Source organism: Nannospalax galili, unplaced genomic scaffold (assembly GCF_000622305.1).
Source record: "Nannospalax galili isolate Female #2095 unplaced genomic scaffold, S.galili_v1.0 scaffold146, whole genome shotgun sequence".
Lineage (NCBI taxonomy): Eukaryota > Metazoa > Chordata > Mammalia > Rodentia > Spalacidae > Nannospalax > Nannospalax galili.
Genome location: NW_008357929.1, coordinates 4,555,607 through 4,580,098, shown reverse-complemented (window position 1 = coordinate 4,580,098; position 24,492 = coordinate 4,555,607). Strand labels below are relative to the sequence as shown.

The 24,492-nt window shown below is 42.4% G+C and overlaps 1 protein-coding gene and 1 long non-coding RNA gene across 4 annotated transcripts in view; one reads left to right on the top strand and one right to left on the bottom strand.

Annotated features, from left to right (window-relative positions):
* The window catches only part of Shisa6 (shisa family member 6), a 312,383-nt gene that overhangs the window by 159,528 nt on the left and 128,363 nt on the right, over positions 1-24,492 (top strand). The gene's annotated exons all lie outside the window — the stretch shown is intronic.
* LOC115068058 overlaps positions 21,348-24,492 on the bottom strand; it is a 41,842-nt gene continuing 38,697 nt past the window's right edge. The window contains exons 2-3 of the long non-coding RNA XR_003847443.1: positions 24,078-24,138; positions 21,348-21,549 (exon numbers count right to left, since the gene is read on the bottom strand). This is a non-coding gene — a long non-coding RNA (uncharacterized LOC115068058). The remainder of the gene's footprint in view (positions 21,550-24,077; positions 24,139-24,492) is intronic.

Genomic DNA, 24,492 nt, shown 5'->3' with positions numbered 1-24,492 from the left:
AAAGATGCTTTGGGGTCACAGCTAACTCTCTCTCGGCTGTTCGTGTCTGGCTATCTTCGTTATTTTCCCTCTCACTGTTCGGAAAGATTCCTACCTGCAAACTGCAGACTAGGTGGGGAAGGTCAGTGAGAGGGATGAGTCATAGGGATTCCTGAGATGGTGAGACATTCTTATAAGAATGGAAAGATGCCCAAGTACACAGCCTCTGCCCCTCCCCCAGGTTTTGTGTGCTGGAGACTGGGAAGTCCAAGAATGTGATGCTGACATCTGTAGGCATTTGATAAGGGTCTTCTTGCTAGAACAGGACATTGTAACAAGATAGAATAAGCAAGCCAGAGAGGGGAGAGAGAGAGGCTTTATAATAAATAAAATGTATCACCTTTTATAATAAATAAAATGTATTACCTTATAATAAAGTGATTTCTTTAATAAACTCTATGAAGGCAGAGTCCCATGATGCAGTCACGTCACACAGGTGCTGTCTTTTAAATGTCAAATGTGACTTTGGGGGTTACATTTCCAACAATGAAAACTGGGGAATGCATTCAAACCAGACCACTTACCCTTGGGTTCAGGTCACCACCATCTCTTCCTCTGCTACTACAAGGGGCTTTGCAGCTTTCCAACAAAACCCCCTCTCCAAGCGAACTTCCTTTACATGGGGCACACCTTCTACATCCCCTGCCCCTCTTACTGCGCAGGAGCAATCTTACCCTCATACCTACACCATGGCTCTGGGTCCAGTTCTAATAACAGTAGACAGCAGTTTGCTTTCCTTTTTTTTTTTTTTTTTTTTTTTTTTTTTTTTTTTTTTTTTCTTTTTTTTTTTTTTTTTTGTTTTTTTTGTTTGTTTGTTTCGTTTTCTTCCCCATCTTTCCCTTCCCTTCCCTTTCTTTTCTCTTCTTAAAGTAAAAACAAACAAACAGGGTCTCCCAAGCTAGTCTCAAACTTACTAGGTAGTCCAGACTGCCCTGGGACTTGTAATCCTCCTATTTAGACCTTTCACATGTAGGGACACATATACCTCACCCTGCCCAGCTAGATCAGTGGTATCCAATTACAACTACATATCTGACTCATCAACAATATAGAAGTGAGACTCTGTTTTAATACGCTTCCCAGGTGATTCTGAGGCACAACTGTGGTCAGTGCTTCTGAATGGTCCTGTTCAGATCAGCTGAAGATGTTAAAATGTAGATTCTGAGGGCCCGGAAGATGGCTCAGTGGGTAAATGTTTGCTGGGCAAGTGTGAGGACTTGTGAGTGTGTATCTCCAACATTCATAGAAAGTGAGGTGTGGTGGCACAGGCACCCATAATCCCAGCGCTGGAAGGCAGAGACGGACAGTCCCCGGGAGATTGCTGACCAGCCGGTATAGCTGAAATGGTTGCCCAGGTTCAGTGAGAGATCCTGCCTCAGAAACAAAAACAAAAACAAAAACTACAGTGGAGAAGCTATTGAGCAACACATCTCAACACCAGCCTTTGGCCTCCACACATGCCAGCAAAGGTAAGAACACACATGTGCACACATACGCACACACACACACACACACACACACACACACACACACACGGAGTGGAGGACAAGCAGAGAGAGGGAGAGAGAGAAAATGAATACGCAGATTCTGATCCAACAGGTCTAGGGTGAATCGGAGACCTGGCATTTCAAACCAGCCTCTGGATTTGCTACTTGTCCAGGAACAAATGTTAGGTAGCAAAGGAGTACGGTCAGAGTTCTCTGTTCCAGTTACAGGTTAGGTCAATTTGAGAACTTTTAAAAAATCCTCTATCTCAGGCTACAACCCTGACCAACTAAGCCACAGTTTCTGGGGGTGTGGCTCCTACACGAGGGAGATGGAAAGCTTCCCAGGATGATAACATTATGCAGCCCCTCAAAGAACCACTAATCTGGGAGCTGTTTTCCACCAACTGGGTCTGTGACCCATGCTCAGCTCCCAGCCCAACCACAGCCCTGCCACCTACTCTCCAAAACCCATTTTCCAGGCAGCTGGGCACAGCATATGTTTTTCCAGACAGCTGGGCAGTACGTATTATTGTCACAGAAGAGTTCAGTGAAACCTCTTTCTTCCTATGGATAACCAGTAGTGACACCAGCAGAGTCTGTAATCCAGTCTAGTCCCTTTGCATAGTAAATTAATTCTCAATTGTTGGCTATGGTTTCTTGGCTTCTCTTCCTCTTCTGGGGCAATCCACACAGTACATTTATATCATTGCATAGGCAAGACTACATAAACACATGGCATGCACGAGGGTAACTTCCCACTCGCACAATCTCTCCATCTCTCCTATCATTTAGACTGTTCAGTCCTCCACAAACCCTGAGGAATGAATGCTTTGCTTCCCCACCTCTCCCACCGTCTTCAGTGTCATCTCCACCTCAGAACGTTTTATACATAGATAGCATCATTCTGAATGCCCTCATCCACCTTGCTGCCGGGCTGATTCCCACGTGTCTTTCAGCTCTTCCCTTCTCACCTTTAGCCCTCTCCTCAGGTCAACAGAGCAGCCCCAGTTCTAGGCAACTTCTGTGTGGACCATGGGAATGTCTGCCACCATGCCCAACACACTGTGCAGTACTGATTGATTTTTCTATTCTGCTTTGCCCACTAGCCTGTGAGTTCCTGGTGGGTGGGAATGTCTTGTCCACTTGACAGTCCGTATCGTAATTCCTCAGTCTTGAGCACAGTGCGCCAAATGCAACAGAAGCTCAGACAACACTGGATTGAGTCACCCAATGGGTCCCCTCCTTTTGCTACCTTTTTTCATGGCTTCTGTTAGGTAGTATACTGCATACAGAAAGCGATCTGTTTTAGTGCAGTTCTGACCAGCATATTTGCTCAGGCCAGTCCATATCTGACAGGAATGTGATTGGAATACCCAGTCCTTCCAAACTCCTGCCAATCACTCTGCTGTGTAAACAGGCACCAGTGATTGGTTCTAATCAAAGTCATTAGGGTGGTTCTGGAACGATCCTGCAGCCATATGTAGATAATTAGGGCAGAAGTCTCAATGTTGGGCATTAGCCAATCTAAATACCATTAGCATGAGGGATTTGCATAGAACAAAAGAAGAATAGCACAGTATTTGAACATAAATAACAATGGCTGGTTCCTGTAGAGCTTTGTCCATGTGCTGGCACTCATCTAAGTATTTTACATATATTAACTCATCTACTCAACATAGCAGCCCAGTAAGGTAAGAACTGTTAGTGTCTGAATTGAAAGGGTGAGGAAACGAAGGCTCAGGGAGGTTACTTAGTTAAGATACAGTTAGCAAATGATGGTGTTGCTACTGGAACCAGGAAGACTAGCAGCAGCAGTACTGTGGAACCTACCTCCTTGTTACGCTTCATTGGAAATTGCATTTCTCCAAAGAAACATTAATCACATTTCTCAATATGACTCTGGTAATACTCCTGTAGCTCATGTATTAGTAAAATAGTTCATGTGTTAACAAATAACGGACTGAACTTGATCCTTGGATACAGGATGGACTTTAAGCATTTGCTATCTTATTGTAGTAGCAGACCTTAAATGTTAAGTACTTCCACTTCAATTATGAAACACACATGCATGCGGACACACACACACACACACACACACACACACACACACACCAGTTTCTCATTAATAGACTTAGAGGCTGTTCTAGTTTGCTCCCTCTTGCCGTGATAAACCACTCTGACCAAAACCAGCTTGGGGGCCCAAAGGTTTATTGCATCTTACTTTTCCAATTGATAGTCCATCTTTGAAGGAAGTTGGGCAGGAACCTGGAGGTAGGAACTGAAGTAGAGATGATGGAGGAATGCTGTTTACTGGCTTGTTCTTCTGACCTGTACTCAAGCCTGCTTTCTTACACAGCCCAGCCCAAGCAGGACACCACCCACAGTGGGCTGGGCCTTCCCACACCATTCAGCAATCAAGAAAATGCATGCCTCACAGTCATTCCCGCAGGCCAATTTGATGGAAGAAATTCCCCAGTTGAGGCTCCCTCTTTCAGGGTGTGTCAAGTTGACAACCGAAGGCCAACCGTGACAGGTACTTTGAATGAACAACTTCCCTACAAAAGCAAAATAAAAGGATTCAGAGTGAGAACATCATTGTCTTCCTCTCAGTGTTTTAATTGCTTTCCAAGGTAAAACTGGATCACTGGAGTGAGGAATGTGGTTGACGGCTTCTGAGTCTCAAATACTTCTGCTAAGGGTGTCACTCTTTGCTGATACTTGGTGATTCTTTTCCAAGTCCAGTGGGAACCACAGGCCCCTCTGTGCCCTCCCAGGTGAGAGTCCATTCCTTTGCTGCATTAGAACTAGAGAGGAGCCCCCATCTGACATTGGAAACTCTCCTGTGAAATGTCATCAATGGAGTTTTCTCCTTCTGTATAAAATGACTCCATTGGTACTGGAGAGATGATTCAGCAGTTCAGAGCACTGACTGCTCTTGCAGAAGACCCAGATGTGATTTCCAGCACCCACATATCAGCTAACAACCACCTGTAACTCCAGTTCCAGGGGATCCGATGCCCTCTTCTGACCTCCACAAGCATTGCATGACATGGGTGCACTTAAACACATGCAGGCAATATACTCATATACATAAAATAAAAAAATAACAAAGTAAGATAAATAAATAAAATGACTCTATTGCTGACCTCACATTTGAATATTAAGACTTAGAATCAGTATTCTGGCACATCCATTTCTTCCAAGGTATAGTCCACAAATGAATAGGATATGCTGAGCCTGGACCAGCTAGACACACTGCCTTTTTATCTCTCCAAGGCTGGGGGAGCAGCTGGGAACTGGTGTTTTCATCAAACTTCTCCACAGCAGACTCTTTTTTATTAACAATATTTTTTAATTATTCATTGAAATTTTCATACATTTACACAATGTATTTCGATTATATCCACTTACCATTACCTCCAGACTCTTCTCTGAAAGAAAAATTAGCAAGGCAAGTACTTGCTGATTTCCTACATTTTCAGTCCTTTTGCCACATGGGAAACCACTAAGATAGTGTAGGGGCTGAGGAGATGGCTCAGTGGAGCGTACTTACTCTGAGCATGAGGACCCAACTTCAAAACCCCAGCACCCATACAAAAAGCTGCCTGTGGCTGCACATACCTGCAACTACAGCAGTTCGGGGGTGCAAGGGTTGTTTAGACAGGCAGATGCTTAGAGTTTGCCGGCCAGCTAACTGAAACAACCAGCTTCCAGTTTAGTGACAGACCCTGTCTCAAGGCAATAAGGCAAAGAATAATACTGCAGGACACCCAATATCCTGTACTGATCTCTCTACATGTGTGTGCACTAGGGTGCATATCTGCACACTCACATTCGTATACCACACCAAAAGAGAAAGCAAAGAAAGAAGTGTAGGATCGGAAGAGATGGCACAGTGATTAAGAGTGTTTGCTGCACAGACATGAACAATGGAGCTTGAGTCCCAGAATCCACGTGACAAACTGGGCATTGTCCTGCACACCCCTTTACAGTGGAGGGCCAAGAGAGGATGATTGCTGGAGCTTCTGGCTTCTATTCCAGCTAGTTAAAAAAACAAAAACAAAAACAAAAACCAGGAGCTCCAGGTTCAGGGAAAAACCTGCCTCAGAGGAATAAGGCAGAGAGAGATAGAGGAGGGCACCCAGCACCCTTCCCTGTCTCTACATGGCACACATATATCATACTCCACACACACACACACACAAATAAAATGAGAATGTAGTCAGGTGTTAGTTCTCAAAGTGTGTCCCACATCAGCAGCAGCAGTACTGCTTGGGACCTTAAGGGAAGCGCAGATTCTTAGGCTGTACCCAAGATTACCGAACCAGAAACTCTGGGGTGGATATCAGCCGTGTGGATTCTAATTCACCCTTTAGGTGATTCTGATATGTTCTAAAGTTTGAGATCCACAGACATAAAAGTTAGGATACTTAAAGTATGCTTATAATCTTAACCATATAACTGAAATCACATGTCAGCAGCTGGGCAATACAAATACCTGAATGCAAAGGATTCACCATTATAGTGTCATGTCTTCAATGATCTGTTATGTCAGCTGGTATTACCTAGAAATGTAGTTCTATGCTGAGCACGAAGCCTCAGCTAAATGGCAAAGGAGCTAGCTAAAAACTGCTGGGAAATTGAAGCTATCTGCTCATTACTGCCCCTGCCCCAATCCTCCATCATGTACAAATGGTCATTTGCTCATTGACCAAGGCAGGGTGGGTTTGAGGTGGTTGGAGGCAGATGATTAATTCAGATGTTTCTTACTTGGAAGAGCTCAGCTGTCCTCCTTGCTCACAGCTGCCTTATTGAAGTGATAATATTAAAATTGCGAAATTCCAAAAAGCTAATTCAGCCAACTGACTTTAATCACCCTGGGCGAGAGGACACACTGTGAGTCTGTGAAGACTGGGGCTTCAGTCAAATTCTGTTATTGCTTTTGACTGAGGCAACTGAAGAGACTTACAGAGCCAATGAGACTGGCACAGTGTGATCTTTAAAATTGGCTACAAAGATCAAAACATTCAAAAGCTCGAGTGATATTTTTTCTGAGCATAAAAATTTATCCTTTCAGAAATAATTAATTTGATAAAATTACTCATTAGACCCATGTGCTGTTGTGTCATTATAGCTGCAATGTCTAAAATAACGTAACTCTTCTCTTTGAAGAAGCCTGTAAAAATTCTAAAAGTTACATGCTTAATTAGGTCAGACAGTAACTAACTTGCCTTTCTAATATTGTTCTAGAGAGAATACTAGTTATAATTATGCTCTCAAAAGAAAATTTGATATGGGTTCACAGAAAAATTAAGAACAAAATAGAAGGTCACTAAATGTAGGAGGACCCCTAGTTCCAGGTTGATGTGGCTTCTGGTGCAGTTGTCTGTGGGAAACAATGTCCTATGTCTGGTTGAGAAAGAGTTTTGGGGATGTCCTACCACATACAGATAACATCACAAAGGCTCAGAGTTCCAGAAACATTCCCTGGATTATGTGTAGCCATCAGACTTCACCTACATGCACCACTGGTACAACCTGGCATATTGTATAGGTGCACATAGCTTTGGGCATTTTCTTTTCCTTGATCCAAGGGAACCAAGATCAAAGGATGCAATGGAGTGGAAGCAAAGTGATGAAAGACACGGTTCACAGAGTCCTTTGTGTTGAAGTCAGGGTCCCTCAGACACTTCTGATGGCGCTTACCACACATTGTAAGACTTGGATGCTTCTCCATCTTCTAGACATTTAGCTAACTGTTCTTGATTCTTAGATCACTCCTTTTATCAACCTTCACTCTATGAATCTGGCATCCTTAAGGTCAGCCTCAAACAAGGAGGAATAACTCAACTTGGTCCTGATCTCACCACACCAGGGTTAATACCTACAATCAGCAGCCTTCAGAAGCAGCTTGGATATATTCACCCAGTGTCCTGAAGCAATATGCTTGACTACAACTGTGCCAGATGTCTCTCATCTACTTTATAATCAATCCTCACCATTCTGTGAGTTGGGTCTATAGTGTTGGGGTGCAGAGGAAGAGAAGCAAACTTAGAGGTGGCTGCTATACCCAAAGTTGGACAACTCTTCAATGGCCAAGTCAGTATTTGAACTCAGGTCTAATAGGGCTATAGTATAGTCTTATTCTAAAGTCTAACTTCTTCATTTGGCCCTTATTATAAAAGTAGGTCATGCATTCTGTCATATATGTTAAGAGCTATCAAGTCAAGTTCATGTCCCCAAATGTCCTTTGGTGTGAATTCATCCACACCAAAGGCCTGGTCCAGCCTATCTAGCATCATTCCCTTAAAGATGACTAATTCTCCCTTACCCAGAAATGATCAACTGCCAATAGTTCCTTAGCTAAATTTGGGGCTTCTTGGCCATTTCCCTAGTTCTGTGCTGGGTTTTCCCTGGGTTGAGTTTGCATGGGTCTTGTGCATGCTGTCACCATGCATGAAATCTGGTTGGGGGGCAGCCATTGGGATTGCAGATAAGGGAGGGGGTCTAAATATGACTAAGATGTATGATATTCACAAAAATTTGATAAAAATATATGTTAAAGAATAAACATGGAAAAGAATTTTTAAAAATAGGCCACACTGATTAACTGCCCTCCAATAACCTTGTCAAATGACGATGTCGAGTTATGGTCAGTGGACATTCACCAGTTCATTCATTAGGTCAAGGATTCTCCACCCATCCATTCCTCCATGAATAATTTAGGGTTCATGGTTGTCAAAGAGTGGCCCTGGGACCTTCACCATAAAGTATCACTTATGAATAGGTTAGAAATAAAAGTTATCAGACAAACTGAATGACAAAATTTAGGGATGGGGTTCCCCAATTGGTGTTTTCACAAGTTATCTGGGTTGGTTTTGATGCACAAACCTGGTTCAGAAGCACTGGTCCAAGACACTCCGTTGAAGAGCCTGAACCATTGTGTCAGGTCCACACTCACCCCATCGAGCCTCTTCTACTCCAATATTACCAGCTTGACTTTGAAGGCCCCATGATAGTTTTTTGTTTTGTTTTTCAAAATCACTTTGAATCCATTGAAAGTAATATAGACTCCCCAAGCCTTTCAGGAGAGCCCTTTCTCTTACTGGGACATCACCTGCATCTTCACCTGGCCTGCATAACCTTACCAGGTGACTAGGATTTGCTTGGAGTTCTGTTCATGACACATATACCCAGGGTTCCAATAGGTGTGACCAAATGCTCCCCAAGGTTTCTGAGATACAGTGATTTAATGAAAAGAAAGCACCAGAACACTGCTTAGCCCTTCTGTTTTCTCTAGTTAATGAATGTCTACCAATTTATGATTCCCTTTTGGCAAGGGAAAGTTATTTTATTTTAGTTTCCTTTTCCCTCAAGGATATTTGAAGAAGATAAGAAAAAAAAAGTCGGTGTATCTGAGGCTGTTGCTTAATAACAGCAAGTTGTAATGTAAGATATGAGCTTTGAGGATCTGCAGAGCTAAGTTTAAGTATCATTTCCACTTATCAGTTTTGAGGCCTGGGGAAAAATAACTTAAAATATCTGAACTTTAATTTTTTAATCTCTAACATGGAGCAAATAATATCACGCAGGACTATAATGAAAGTTGTATGATTTACGAGAGTGAAGTGTCAAGTTCAAACACTGGCAAACTGTAGGCATTAAATAACAGCTGACTTCTTACTGTAGGGAAGAGCACAGTCTTAGTTCCTTGAGAGGAAAGGTAGAGAGGCCACAAGATCCAGGTAGAAACTGTTTCAAAGGCAAAAGTTATTTCCCAGTAAGAAATACAAATGTGATTTCCATATTAAATCAAGGCTCTATTTAATCTCTCCGGTGTTTTTGAATTCATAAGACAAGCATGATTTTTATAAAGAAACTTGAGGTGTCTACAAACTTTGTTTTTGCCTTGCTCTCTGTGTATTCTTCAGTTCCCATGTCAGGCCCTGGGTATTGCTTTGGGTCCCTTAGGCATGCTTCAGGAACAACAGGGAAATCCTAGAAGCAGGAGTGTGGTCAATGGATTAACACAGTAAGTAGGCACTCAGAGTGTGCTTTAGCTGGAAGTCATTTTCTAACAAGTAGAGAAAGGCTTATGCTGAAATGAGGAACCACTAGCTTGAAGGGTCACAAAGAAATCTATAGGGAAACAAGTAGAAATTGGGTACTCCTCACATCCTTCCCAAGGATGGGGTGAGCTGTAGGTTAGGGTGTCATTCATCTCCATCCCCACCCCCACCCCCATGCACTGGCCTACAGACAGGTACTTGGAGCATATTTAAATGACTGAGTAAAAGAAAGGATGAATGTACTCACTCTGAGTATACATCCCTCAGACTACCATCTCCTTCAAATGTGCCATTCTCTAACTGCTTTTGCCAGTCACCCCAACCCAGTATGACTTGCCATGAGATCATTTCAGTAGGGTGTCTCTTGGGCCACAAGTAATAGAAAATCTTGCCACAGCTTACCAGAGCACACAACAAAGTCTATGCTTCCCTTCAGAGTTGTTTCATGGCTGGAAAATTTTGGCTGTTACATTGTTTGATCTTCAATGCCAAAATATTTCAGGCAGGAAGAGCAAGAACACGTGTTTCAGTCTTTGCATCACCTCTCTGCTGCTGCTCAACAAATGTCCCCAACCTGGGCAGACATGACTGCCATTGGCTTGGCTAACATGAATGTAGGGAGGCAGCATATGCTAGTCATGTGTCTGTACTCAAACCCAGGTCAGCAGGGTGGGGCAGCCCCTGTGATTGGGCACCTGGGCCACATGTCCCTCATCATCCACAGGCTCACCAGCCCAACACTTCCAGGGGAGGGCAGTCATGCAAGGCCTCTTGAGCCCTGGCCTCAGAATCTGGTTGATGCCACTTAGCCTCATCCTGTTGTAAGCAAGTCACAGAGTTAGTTCAACTTCTAAGAAGTAAGAAAATAGACCCTGCCTCCATGTAGGAGTTGCTGTAAGTCACAGTCCACAGAGATGTGTGTGGAGGGAGGGCAGTAGAAAAGACCATCAATCTACCATAGGCTGACTGACCAGCTGGGAACAGGGACCTTTTTCTTGCCTACCCGTCTCTCTTTTCTCCCTCCCTTCCTCCTCCATTCTTTCCTTTCTCCTTCCTCCCTCCCTTCCTTCCTCTGTTCCTTTCCCTCCTTGCTCTTTCTCTCCCCTGCTTCTTCCTCCTCCATCTACCTCTCTGTTTTCTTCCCTCCTTCTCCTTTCTTCTTCCTTCTTCCTCTTTTTACTGTAAGCTTTACCAGACCCTAAAATAAAGATGGGTTAGAGGAGGGTACCAGGATAGGGCTGCAGGTGAAACACCTTGCAGTGTCTACCAAAATCTTTATCACTCACTGTGGACCAAAATCTTTATCACTCACTGTGGACTTAACTAAGAAAGTTCTTCGACCAGCATCCCTATTCTGTGAGTCTGTTGCTTATTCACTGCAACTCAAAACCTCAGCCCCACGTACTCCCATTGGGAAATCCCTAGAAGTACTCATTGTGACTCAGGCAGCTCTCAGAATGGCACTGGGTTCCTGTTGAGACACTGAAGACACTTGAGTGATACAGAAAATATGCCTTTTTTCTTCCCGTGCCCGTCTTGGCCATTGAAATGTCAGTCACTGCAAACTCTCACAAAGTACTTGTGAGCCCAGAATGGGCACATGGCTTCCCTGGGGTTTTCTAAGCTTTGCTCAGAAGCACACTCTGATAAGCTATGAAAAGAGACCTTCAAAGCTCCACCCAGGATAATAACGCTCTCTGAGGAGCTTCACTTGAAAGCCAAATGAGTTGTAAATGGCACAGTAAATACCAGTCTGAATGTGGCATGTGTTGGCTACCTTAGCATTTCAGCGGCTACGTATATATACTCTTAAGAAGGCACTTATTCACTAAGAACAAAATAATAAACTCATGATCTGATGTTCATGAAATTATAGCATTCATTAAGCATTTATTTTATGCCTGACAGTGTTCTAAGTATTTTCACATAGCCTCACATTCAAACAACCCAACAAAGTAGGAAATATTCCCATTTTTACATATAAGGAAACTGAGTCACAGATAGGGTAGGTATCTTCACGTGGAGAGACAGGATTCAAATTTACTTCTGTGATTTCAAACCCACATTCTTGACTGTTAGAACTTACTACATTCTGTTAATTTGTAATCCATGTGCAAAATCAACTATGAAAAAACAAAATGATTAGCATTTCATAAGAATCAGCTGACAGTCTTGACTGAATTGGTGTACCTGTGAGAGTCAAAACAATTAAAACCAGATGAATCTGCAGTTCCTCAAACCTTCTAATGACCAAGGCATTACTTAATGAAGTCGAACGTATTGCTAAAGCCAGGTGATTATTGATAGTTTTTAAAGGTGTAAACACAATCCTTATTAATGAAGTTGCTCATTAGCTCTGTCATTTATATATTAATGTATTAAATTACAGTAGGCAGCCTGGAGCTTGGTGTGAGCTTTACTATTTTTGATCATTGTTTGTTTTTGTTTTTGTGCAGATTAGTATTTCTCAAATGGTGTTCCTTAGGAGGGATGGTGATTAGCTTGGATTGTCAGCTTGATTGGACTGAGAAGCGCCTAGGGAAATTTGTTAAAGTTCCTCTGAGTGTCTGTGAGGGGCTTCCAGGGAGGATTTGAATGTGAGGACTCTGATATGGTAAATGATTTAATCCATACATGGATGGATTCGAGATTTGAATAGATCGCTGGGGAAGGTGCTGGAACTGTGGGAAGTGGGGCCGGGCTGGGGCATGTCCTAAAGGGTTCTATCTTGCTTTGGCACCTCCCTGTAAATGGCCCACTATGCTTCCTATTGGCCATGGTGTGAGCTGCTCCATCATACCCTCCCTATCATACTGTTCTGAAACCAAGAATGAAATGAATCTTAAGTTGTTTCTCCCTTAAGTTGTTTCTGTCAGATATGTATAGTCAGTGATGAGAAATTGACTAACACAGGCAACTGATTACATCTGGTATTTATTCATTTTAGTCATTTTGAGCTACCATAACACAAGACCATAAACTAGGTAGCTTAGACAATAGACATTCATTTCTAATAGTTTCTGAAGCTAGACGCAAAGTCAGGGTACCAGAATATCCAGTATCTGGTAAGAGTTGGATTCCTGACAGATGATCTTCCTTAATATGTTTCCTTAATCTATAAACGAGAAAAGGGAAGAAGCAGGGGGGAAAGGTGGAAGAGGAGGGGAAGGGGAAGGAGAAGATATCAAGAGAAGGAGAACAGAGGAGAGGGAAGAGAAGGGAGATAGGAGAGAGGGCTGGATGGAGAGAGGATAGAGGGGGAAAGAGGGAGAAGAGACAGGAGGAAGGAAAGAGCAAAGCAGAGAGAGGAGGTAAGAGAAGAGAAAAAGGAGAAAGGAGGGGAGGCATCCCATTCAGGTCTCATAAAGACACTAGTCACTCTACCCATGTGACTTAATTACCTCCCCAAACCCCACTTCCAAATAAGCATCTCATTGGGAATTTAGTCTTTAGCATATGAATGTGAAGGATGAGGACATAAGCAGTCACTCTATAAGTCTTTGTTGGTTTCATATGAACACAAAGGTTCTCATAATCAAGAGAACTCATGACATATAAACTCCATTAATGTCCTATGAACATTGCAGCCTGTGCTGTGTACTTCAAGAGTGTTATATTTTGCATCATTGGCTGTACTTACCTGATGGCAAGACATAGCAAACTGTTTGATTGCTGGTCAGTATGATGTCACTGTTGTTGTTCAGACTTCCTAATTACTAGCAAATCTCAAAGGACTTTGAAATCCCCTCATGAGCATAATAATGTTTTAAATTTATCTTTTTTTTAAAAGTATCTTCTCCCTGTCCTAAATTTTGTCACATTTTAATGAAAATTGCTTGCATTGTAGAGATTTATGACTTCCTGTGTTTACTTAGTTAAAATAAATAAAAACACAATTTATATCTTGGCTTTGCAACACCAAAAGACATCCATTATATTCTTTATTCAGGTTATTTCTAAAATATGATGTGTACTTAGAAATTTTTGGATATTAACTTTAGATTTCTGGTACCAGATTCAAAAAAGTTATATTAAATTTGAATTGGAGGAGGAGACCAACATTTTGAGGTATTTCTCATGTATGAGTTCTTTTTATGTTTGAGATAATTCTTTCACAACCCTTGTAAGTATTTGAGCCTTTAATTTCCAGATATAAAATGCACATTTAAAGAAAGCAAAACTAAGTCTACATAAGTAATAAAGCAAAAGAAGCAGGATTTGAACCTCAAACTATCTGATTCTAGAATTCATACTCTACTTACTGTGAATAAACAACCCAAAAGGAAGCTGGAAACAAAATGATGGAAAACCTGCCATTTGAAAACAAATCTAATTGGCAAACTAAGGATAATAACAATGTAAGGGGTGGGGCTGTAGCGTGGTGGCAGAGCTCTTGGCTAGCATGCACAAGGCCCTGGCTTCCATCCCCACCGTAACAAAACAATGATGATAATAATAACAATTTTATTGCTTCATTGTGATAGAAAAAGCTAAAATGATATAGAATTAATTTCTTCTAAACCATAAATTAAGAAACCAGTCTAGTGATAGGATGAAGCTCAGTTGGTAGAGTGCTTACCTAGAGTTCACAAAGCCTTGCGTTTGATTCCCAGCACTGCATAAAAACAAACAAACAAACAACAACAAAAACCAAGCAAGATGCGTGGTGCATGCCTATAATCCTAGCACCTAGGAGGATCAGAAATTCAAGGTCATCTTCAGCTACATGGTCAGTTGGAGACTAGCCTGGACTACAGAAGACTGTTTCAATAAGATGGAAAAAGGGAGGGAGGGGAGGAGGGAGGAAGGAAAGAAGGAGGGGAGAGAGAGAGAGAGACAGAGAGAGAGAGGCAGAGAGACAGACAGAGACAGAGAGAGACTCTAGAACCAAGCAAGTGACTCCTGGCTGTAATCCCAGCATTTAGGAAGCTGAGGCAAATGGATCATCACAGGCTCAAGACTACATGGACTATTTAGAGTTTTAAGCTAGCCTGGGCTGTAGAGTGAGACCCTATCTCAAAAATCAAAAGGAAGGAAGGAAGGGAGGGAGGGAGGGAGGGAGGAAGGAAGGAAGGAGGGAAGGAAGGAAGTCAAGACAATTAAGTGCACAGCTGAAAATGAGAGGCTGGGGATGTGACTCAGTGACTGAGTGCTTGCTTATCATGCACAAGGCCCTGGATTCCATCTCTAGTTCAGTAAGAAGAAAAGTAGCACCAAAAGATGGTTTATTATAAAAACCTAAGTAGATTGAAGAAGTATAAGATACATTACTGGTAATTTGTGTTCTAAAAATTTTTTTGAAGTTTTAAGGGGAAAAGCCTGGACTTTGAAGGCCCTGACAAGCTCGTTCCCATCACTAGTCCCCAATATTCCCAAAAGAGACAAGTTAACAGTGAAAAGCAGAGAAAGATTTATTCAGTGTGGTCATATTGGAAGGAAGAAGCCATAAAAGGGCCCAATGACCATGCTCATCCTTTAAGATACTAATATGAGCTTTGGGCTTAAATAGAGAAAGAATGGAGCAGGATAAGAAGTGTGCATAATTAAGCAGTCCTGGTAAAGATATGGTTGATCGTTGTCTGGATTCTGGTTCTACAGGGTGGTCTTATCAGTCCTTGCTTGATGGGGCAAGGTGCTTCTGAGAAAGTGAAGCCTCGCCCTCATGGATAATTACTGTCATCTGGAGAGTGGTCTGTCCCCTCCCTCAGGTTCTGCAGCTCAGAGAATTCAAAGTGACGCAGGAGGAAACATTAAAAATAATGACTTTTCTCTGTGCCTTCAGCGAGTAAATGAGACAGACACAAAATGAAGACAGATGCTTCAGTTACCCTGTAAATCCAAGTGAGGGACAATGGTTCCCCCAAAAAGCAGCCTCCAAGTTTGTTTCAGTGCTGGGATGGAACCCAGGGCCTTGCGTACAGTACACAAGCACTGTACCACCAGCCACATCCCTGCCATGTTCTAAGATTTTCACTAAGGGTCATGTAAAAAAAACATACTTGCTCACAATACACCTCTTGCTGCTACCTGATGACCAGCCAGGTGTTCAGTTTAGTTTAATGGGAACTGTAGACCTGCTCTGGAATGTTGACAGTCACAGTTGAGATGTGTCCTTTTGTAGAATAGATGGCATTTTGGAGACATAATCTTCTTAAGGATACACAAGATCACTGTGGACTGTGATGGGGATTGAATGCACCTTCTGGAATTTAAGAGTCGGGGCTTTGGGATTCACAGATCACTCAGGACATAAAGACTTCCATCTGAATAAGTTCATCCTCCAGTAATATCAGGGAAGAGACCTAAGAATGTGTTTGGTCTATATGAAGGGAAAGGTAGCAAGGAAGTGAAAATCACACTTGTGAGTTGGTGCAGGCAGAGAGCAGCTCTTTGCCTCCTTCCTAAACCTCAAACCTCACAACAGGCAAAAGCCTTCATCATGGTAGAAACAAGATGGAGCATATCAAAAGTATCACATGGAAATTTGAAATCTAAGTCATGGTTCTCTGTGCTCTGCATTCTGCTCTAAAGCTTGTGACTACCGTGTTGTGTGTGATAATGGCTCTCGTTTGTACCGTCTCTCCTTGACTGGGATTCTGCTCTCTTGAGGCCCTTAGGCAGAATAAGCTTTTGTTGCGGTGGCTATCCTATGAATATCATTCTTTTTCATCCATTTCATTATCATGAGAGAGTCACTCTCTATTTCATATTTCCTATGGCAGAAAAAAAGGCTAAAATGAAGTAGAATCCATTTCTCCTAAACCACTAAGAAACAAATTTGGTGCACTAACCAGCTTCGAGAACTGTCTTCTACACCATCTCTCCTCCTCTTTCTTTGCCCCTTTTCCTTCTTTACTTATCCCTTCCTTCCTCACCATCACTGTAGCTTGATTCCTGGTGCCACTACTGACTGGTTGTGGGAAACAATGGTCCTCACTTCATAAGTGTACAGGAGACTCAGAGTAACAAGACTGTGGGACTCTTAAAAACCTCATGCAAAGATTTTTTTAAATTCATTGAATATAGTACAGAAATATTTTATCTTTATTCCTATACTACATGTAAAGCAAGTACCAAAGTAGACTATATATTTAATTAAATGAATCCCGGGGCTGCAGAGATGGCTCAGCAGTTAAAAGCACATACTGCTCATCCAGAGGACCTGAGTTTGGTCCCCAGTGTCCATGCTGGGCAGCTCAAACTGCTTATAACTCTAGCTCCAGGGGATCCAGCACCCTCAACCCCCAAACATATATATATATATATATGATGCACTTACATGGAGGCAAAACAATCATTAATTTAAAATATTTAAAATTTTATTAAATGAATCCTTTGGATGGAGGTGGTATAGAATAATGGAAATCATTCTGGACTAGAGTTAAGATTTCTTCTGCCATCTTCCTGTGTGACATTGAACAGTAATTACAGCACTCTTAAGGTAAGAATGAGTGTTCCACGTCACAGTTGAACCTGATTTCAGTAAATTCTCAATTCTATAGGTATACTATAATTTTTAATATTATTTACTGACAAAACTGTACTACCAAGCTTCAAAAATAATGTGAAATTTGTCACTGGTGCTGTAATGTGAGTTTGCCATTCATTCCTTTTCTAAATTCAATTTATACAAAGTTGTTCAATATAATCATGCTATTTTTTTCAAAGAAAGCAATGCTAATGAAATTTTTTTAATGTCCTTAACCTCCACTTCTGCAAAGACTCCTTATCTCCAGAAGTATTTAATCCATCAAATGAAGAGACCAACAACAATGGTAAATACACTTACTAACCATTGTAATGCAATTGTAAAATAAAGAAACTAATGTGGGAAAATTGTTCTTTTTAAACAAAGAAATACCACATTGAATCCAATGAACATGTCCAATGAATATGTATTAATAAAAAGGAGCAGGAATTAATGGTAAGTGGGACCAGAGCTGCAGCTCTATGGCTGGGAACTATGTGGTTGGGCATTGCAATTGCCAAAGCTGGTGCCACCACTCCTGGCCACTCCACTGATCCTCAAAGGGAGATGGCCAAATGACTTCCAAATGGTCATTTGCCTTATAGCATCATTCACTCTACACTTAAAGTCCTGGTTGAAATAAGTCAGCTGGTTAAGGTTAGATCTGTCTGCAATCACTTTGCCATGACTCCCAGAAAGTAGTGTATCTGACCGTCCTTGACTTTCACAGTAGACAGCAAGATCCTATCTTCAATCGTCCCACCCAGGAAGAGTATTCAGATATCTACTCCAGGACCATGTGGGTTAAATGAAATCTTCATTGCCGCAGAGGCTAAGTCCCACGTATTCTCATCCAAAGTCTCCTAGACCCTGTGTGCTGGATAGCTTTAATGTCAACTTGACACACCTGGGATGAGGGAGCCTCATTTGGGGAATTGTCTCCATAGAACTGGCCTGTGGCCATGTCTGAGGGGCATCTTCTTAATTGTTGAGTGATGATTATTGGGAGGGTCCAGCCCACTGTGGGTGGTGCCACCCCTGGGCAGGTGGGCCTGTGTTGCATAAGAAAGCAGGCTGAGCAGGGGCCAGGATACAAGCCAATAAGTAGTGTTCCTCCATGGCCTGTGCTCCAGCTCCTGCCTTCAGGTTCCTGCCCTGAGTTCCTACCTTGGGCTCCCTGATAAACTGTGACCTGGGAGATGTGAGATAAAATAAACCCTTTCCTCCCCAAGTTGGTATTGGTCAGAGTATTTTTTCACAGCAATGGAGAGACAAACTAGGATACCATCACCATGTCACTATTTCATGTGCTGTCATCTAAATGCACTTGATCTTTTAAATGCTCTCTCTCTCTCTCTCTCTCTCTCTCTCTCTCTCTCTCCTCTCTCTCCACTATACCATACAACATGGTACTGTTCCACTAGCTCTCCTGGTCTGAGACTTTATGAGGAAATATTTCCACGTAGCATTTTCCTGGTAATAAAGTGCTGTGTGGAGAACATTGTTTTACAATGAAATTTTAGAGCTTCAAATTTAAAATGAAAATTACTAGCCGGGCATGGTGGCACACGCCTGTAGTTCCAGCACTTGCGAGGCAGAGGCAGGCAGATCTCTGTGAGTTCAAGGCCAGCCTGGTCTACATAGTGAGTTCCAGGAAAGCTGAGGCTACAAGGAGACCCTGCTTCAAAAAGACACAAAAAAATTACTATCAAACATATATTGCAGATTCAGGAGAAAGACTTAGGTGGAGAAGATAATTTTCCCAGGAAAAGGAAAAGGGAAATAATAACATGGGGGGAGGTGCTTGGACTCCAGCAATGTCCACTGTTAAAGTCTATTATGTAAACCAACAATGGGTCATATGATTCAAGGACTTTGAGGCCATGATATGAATCTAGAAGCTGGCTCCCATCAGCACTGCCTAGCTCTTGGACTGAATGTCAATTCTGTTTACCATCAGCCCCATTTCACTTGTACCTAGTACCAAGATGCAATAGGACCATGAAGCAGAAGTATAGGAGGGTTAAGGGTCTTTTTCAGGCTGGTAACATCACTAGTTAAAAAATAGAACATAACATTTTCCTCACAAGGGGTATGGTTGTTTGAATAAGTAATGTCCTCCATAGGCTCAGTGTCCTAGTTTGTTCTTCATTGCTGTGACAAAATACTCTGACCAATACCAACTTGGGAGGAAAGGTATACTTAGCTTACATATCCCAGGTCACAGTTCATCTGGGAGCCCAAGGTAGGAACTCAGGGCAGGAACCTGGGGAGCTGGGGCACAGGTCAAGGAGGAACGCTGCTTACTGGCTTGCACCCCTGGCCCCTACTTAGCCTGCTTTCTTATGCAACACAGGCCCACCTACCCACAGGTGGCACCACCCACAGTGGGCTGGGCCCTCCCACATCACTCATCAAGAAGATGCCCCTCAGACACGGCCATAGGCCAGTCCAATAGAGGCAATTCCCCAACTGAGGCTCCCTCAGCCTAGGTATGTCAAGTTGACCCTAAAGTTATCCAGCACACTCAGGAATTTGAACACTTGGTCCCCAGTTGGTGGCTCTGTTTGGAGAGGTTATGGAAGTTTTTGGAGGTATGGCCTTGCTGGAGAAAGTATGTCACTGGGAATGGGCTTTGAGAGTTCCTAGCTTAGTCCCACTTCCAGCTCTGTGCCTTCTGCACCTAGTTGATGATTTTACTTGTATTCTGTCTGAAATATTTAAAAACAAAATAATTGAAGAAATAAATCTATACCAAATAGAGAGACAGATGTGATAGAGACAGAAGGAGAAGATTGTTCAGCATGGTGAGCACTTGAGGGTGACTGGAAAGAAGCCAGAGAACCCTTGAGCACTTGTGGAAAAGGAAGGTCCATTCCAGACTGCTGGGAAGAGGTGACAGAAGACTGGATGTTCAATGTAAACCATGTCCCCACCCCTGCCCCCAAGCATCTTGTGAACACATGTACAGACTGCCCATCTGACTCTCAGCTTCCTCATCTCATAATTAATGGCTGATCTGCAAGAATCTTTCCATTCCCACCATTCTTCCTTTCTTTTTATTTTTCTTCAGATGGACACATGTTTGTGCATAAAAGAATCTTCTCACAAAAATATTAGTAAGTATTCCTTTTGCTTCAAATGATAGAGAATCCTTTCAGATTGGCTTATCTGAAGTGAAATAGTTTTGGGTTTTATAAGATGAAAACTGTAAGGCTAGGTCCAGCATTAAGCACAGTGAGCTTAGGGTTCTGTAATACGATTCTGAGCCTCAGGTACTTTCTTGGTCTTTGTCTTGTGCCTTCAGATGTATCTGTTTGCTTCTCCACGATGTGATAAGCCAGATGGTGGTGCAGCTCTAGCCCTTAAATCCTCTGGAGTTTTCTGCACAGAAGAAAAAGGAAACATTTTTCACCAAAGTCCCAGTGAAATACAGTGCCTGGTTAGCTGTGATAGAGTCCCATGGTCATCAAAGAGCCATATGTAGACAGGGCCAGGTTATGCACTGATCAGCGTGAGCTAGCAGCATGCTCCTGGTGGTGAAATGGGCATGCATTAGTCAGCAATCCATCATCACAACAAAATACCCTAGATAATTAGCTTATAAAGAGAAGAGGTTTATTTTGGTTCACATTTTGGAAGTTCCAGTCCAGGATTAGTTAGTCCATTTGTTGGTGCCTGTGGCAAGACAGTATATTATGGCAGGTGTGCACAGCAGAACAAAACTGTTTGCGTTACTGGCCAGAAAGACTTCTAGAGCCCTTTGTCCTCTTTGGGGACATTCCCACTATAACCTAAAGACCTCTAGCAGGCCAGACTTCTCTGTAACACTGGAAGTCAAAATTTTAATACATGCGTCTTTGGGTATTAGCACAGAACACAGCTTCACCGCAGGCATGTAGACAGAGAGTCCAGGAGGGCACCATTTCTAGAGGAAAACTAGGATGTGTTTGCCAGAAACAGAATGAGTGGATATTAGGTGGCAAATGTCCACGGCACCAGAAAACCACAGGAAAGAAGTACCAATAAAGACAGCCTAAGGATTTTATTTTCTTTTTGTACAAAATGAAAATATTCAAATTGAAGAGAAGATCTTAAAAATGAGGGAAATGGCTAAGCATAAAAAGGATTCATGCAAAGACAGATACATATTAGTCTCAATTTCAGCACCCTGAACCATTTATCTTGGCAGAGGCCTATTTATCTTGAAAGATGTGGTTTGAACATCAATGAAATACAATCCTAATGGGAGAGACAGGTATAAACATGGGAATTATGGGCCATGTTACTCTTCCCAAGTAATAAAAATAAAAAGTAGGAGGCTTAAGGTGGGGTTATGTGGATTTTCTGATGGTGGAACCCAAATCTAGCTGGGCATGGTGGAAGCGTTCAGAGGTGGGGCTGCATGAGCAGGCATCAGCTGTGCCTAGGGAGCCTTTGCCGGAAACAGAATACAAGATTTTGTAAGTCATTTATCTTCACAGACCTGCAAGAGAAAATCACATTTATTTTTGAACCATTCTCAAAACATAATAAATCTAAATAAATGTTGTAATACAGTTAAAATAAGATAAATGTTTACATAATAGGCGAGAAGTAAATATTGGCTAGAGATGATTCCCATAGAGTTAAATAGTTCTGGAAGTGGGCATGTAGCGTGTGGGGGAGAAAGGAAGCAGAAGGGAACCATTTCTCCACCCTCTACCCTTATCTGTGGCTTCGGCTATTACAGCTTTTCCTCCTCATCCTCTTACCTGCTCCTTCTTCCTTACCCTCACCCCTTCTGACCAGAAAACAACAAAAAATGCATGCAGTCTTACATCAACCTTTGCAAGGGCTAGAAAGACACAACCAAAACAGCCTACTGTTATGTACTCTATGTATATCAGAAATGCACATAGGAACCTTGAAGATAATGCAGAAGTTTTCTTAGAGCCATAAAGGTAATGCAAAAGCTTCTAAATTTCTTCTCTGGCTGCCTTTTAATTAGAGATGCCCAACATACTCCCTTTCTTACATATCTTCCCCTTTCATTTTCTGTTCCTTGCCCTCTAGCCCAAGGCTGTGGTCTCCCAGTTCCCATTCTAGATCTGCTTCAATGCTGTCTTGACAAGTTCTGTTCTACCACAGACCTTTGCCGTTCAGGCAGAGCATCGTCAAGTTAATGACCCTAATAGTTCACTTAAAGTGTATTTGTTGTGTGGCTTTGCCTCATATGGGTTGTGTTCATGAGATAAGCTTATGAATTACTGAACTAAATGACTTTCTTCCTGCCAGAACTGTGTGATATGTAAGGGCCAGTGTGAAATGAAAAGGACAGAAATCCCAAATTTACCACATAAATGGAGACAACAGGACTCCCTACAACAAGGGTTTATGGGTGGGAAGCAAGCTGAATTTTGACCATCCATGGCCCTGGTTGTCCCTAGTCTAATTCAAACTGAGCCCACTTGCTGAGACCAGAATAGCACTGAGATAAGACAGTTGCCACTAGACACTCCACCTATAACATGAAATGTGTCTGAGATTAACAATGGCTAGCACCTGTAAAGCCCCATTCTCAGTCAACAGCTATGTATGAGGTGTGTTCATTTGGCCTTCACACATCCCAAGTGCTATTTATCCCTCAATAGCATGCAAGAAAATTTAAGCCCAGAGAGGTAGAATAACTTTTCCAAAGGGTGTAAGCTCTTATAGGCAGTGGGACCACAATTACTGGGATCTAATTCCAGAATCTGCGATTTGACCACCTGTGCTGTATAGCTTTAGTGTCAACTTGACACACCTGGGTTGAGGGAGCCTCAATTGGGGAGTTTCCTCTATTGAACGGGCCTAGGGCCATGTCTGAGACACATCTTCTTGATGAGTGACATGGGAGGGCCCTGCCCACTGTGGGTGGTGCCACCGCTGGGCAGGTGGGCCTCTGTTGCATAAGAAAGCAGGCTGAGCAGGGGCCAGGGGAGCAAGTCAGTAAGCAGAGTTCCTCCATGGCCTGTGCTCCAGCTCCTGCTTCCAGGTTCCTGTCCTGAGTTCCTACCTTGGACTTCCTGATGAACAGTGACCCAGGAGATGTAAGCTGAATAAACCCTTTCATCCCCAAGTTGGTATTGGTCAGAGTATTTTGTTGCAACAATGAAGAACAAACTAGGACACCACCACATTAAACTCTCTCAGTAAAAGAACTAGAATAAGGGTTGGAAACGGGATGTGCTCAGTCTCTTAAAACAGCTAAGGAAGAGGAAATTAGAGGCCAGGCAGCCCACTTAGGCATGGCTTAAAGAGGGGACTAAGTATGGCTACTGGGTGATCACAGCAAGATTGTTTCTTTAAGAAAGGCATAAGTTCTACCCATCTACGGTTTCCACACCTGGGGGAATGCTTGGGCATACGGCTGTCTTTGAATTAGCTATCTTTGGCTGCATAACAAATTAACCCAAAATTTTATGGCTTAAACTGATATTTTAGTGTCTGTGGATGAGGAATCAGGCATAAAGTAGGTATGTGTCTCTGGCTTAGGATTTTCCACAAAATTTTAATTGCATTGTGACTGATCTACGGTCATCTGCAGGCTCAAGTGGGGAAGGGTTCACTGCCACACTCACTGAATGTTTACTGGCAGGACGAATTACATTTCAGGCTGTAGAAATGAGTCTGTCAGTTCAACACTGGCTACTGTCTTGATGCTGACCCCAGCATTTTACCAAATGGGCCTCTCCCATATGGAAGCATATCTGCAGAATGGTCTAGAGACAGGGTGAGGGAGAGAGAATATAAGAAAGATGGAAATCTCTGTGTTTTCATCTGAGTCAGAAGTAATACCCCATCACTACCTACAGCCAACAGTTAAAAGAAGGAGATTCCACAAGGGTGTTAACATTAGAGAGGAAATATTATGGGAAACATTTGTGGAGCTTCACCCCACAGCATCCAAAGCCTATCTGTCCAACTGAATTTTTCTCACCAAACTACAAATATCCTTCATAGGAGTTAGGAAATAAAACCCAATGAACTTACTATTTGCATTTAACCTTCAGGTTGAAAGTGACTTTGAAATCATGTCCATCTTGATAGTTACCTAGAAACCAGGTATAGTCACATATGAGTTGGAGGCAATGCTGGGATACATAGCAAGTTTCAGGCCAGCCTGAACTACAGAGAAAGAACCTCTCAAAATATAATGGGGCTGGAGAAATGACTCAGTCATTAAGAGCACTGATTGCTCTTGCAGAGGACCCAGGTTTGATCCCCAGCATCCACATAGAAGCTAACAACTGTCCATAATTCCAGTTCCAGGGGACTCTGACGCCCTCTTTTGACTTCCATGGGCATTGCATGACACCAGTGCACCTACCAACATGCAGACAATACACTCATACACATCAAATAAAATTATAATAAAAAAATAACACATAGAACTTACCCACAATAA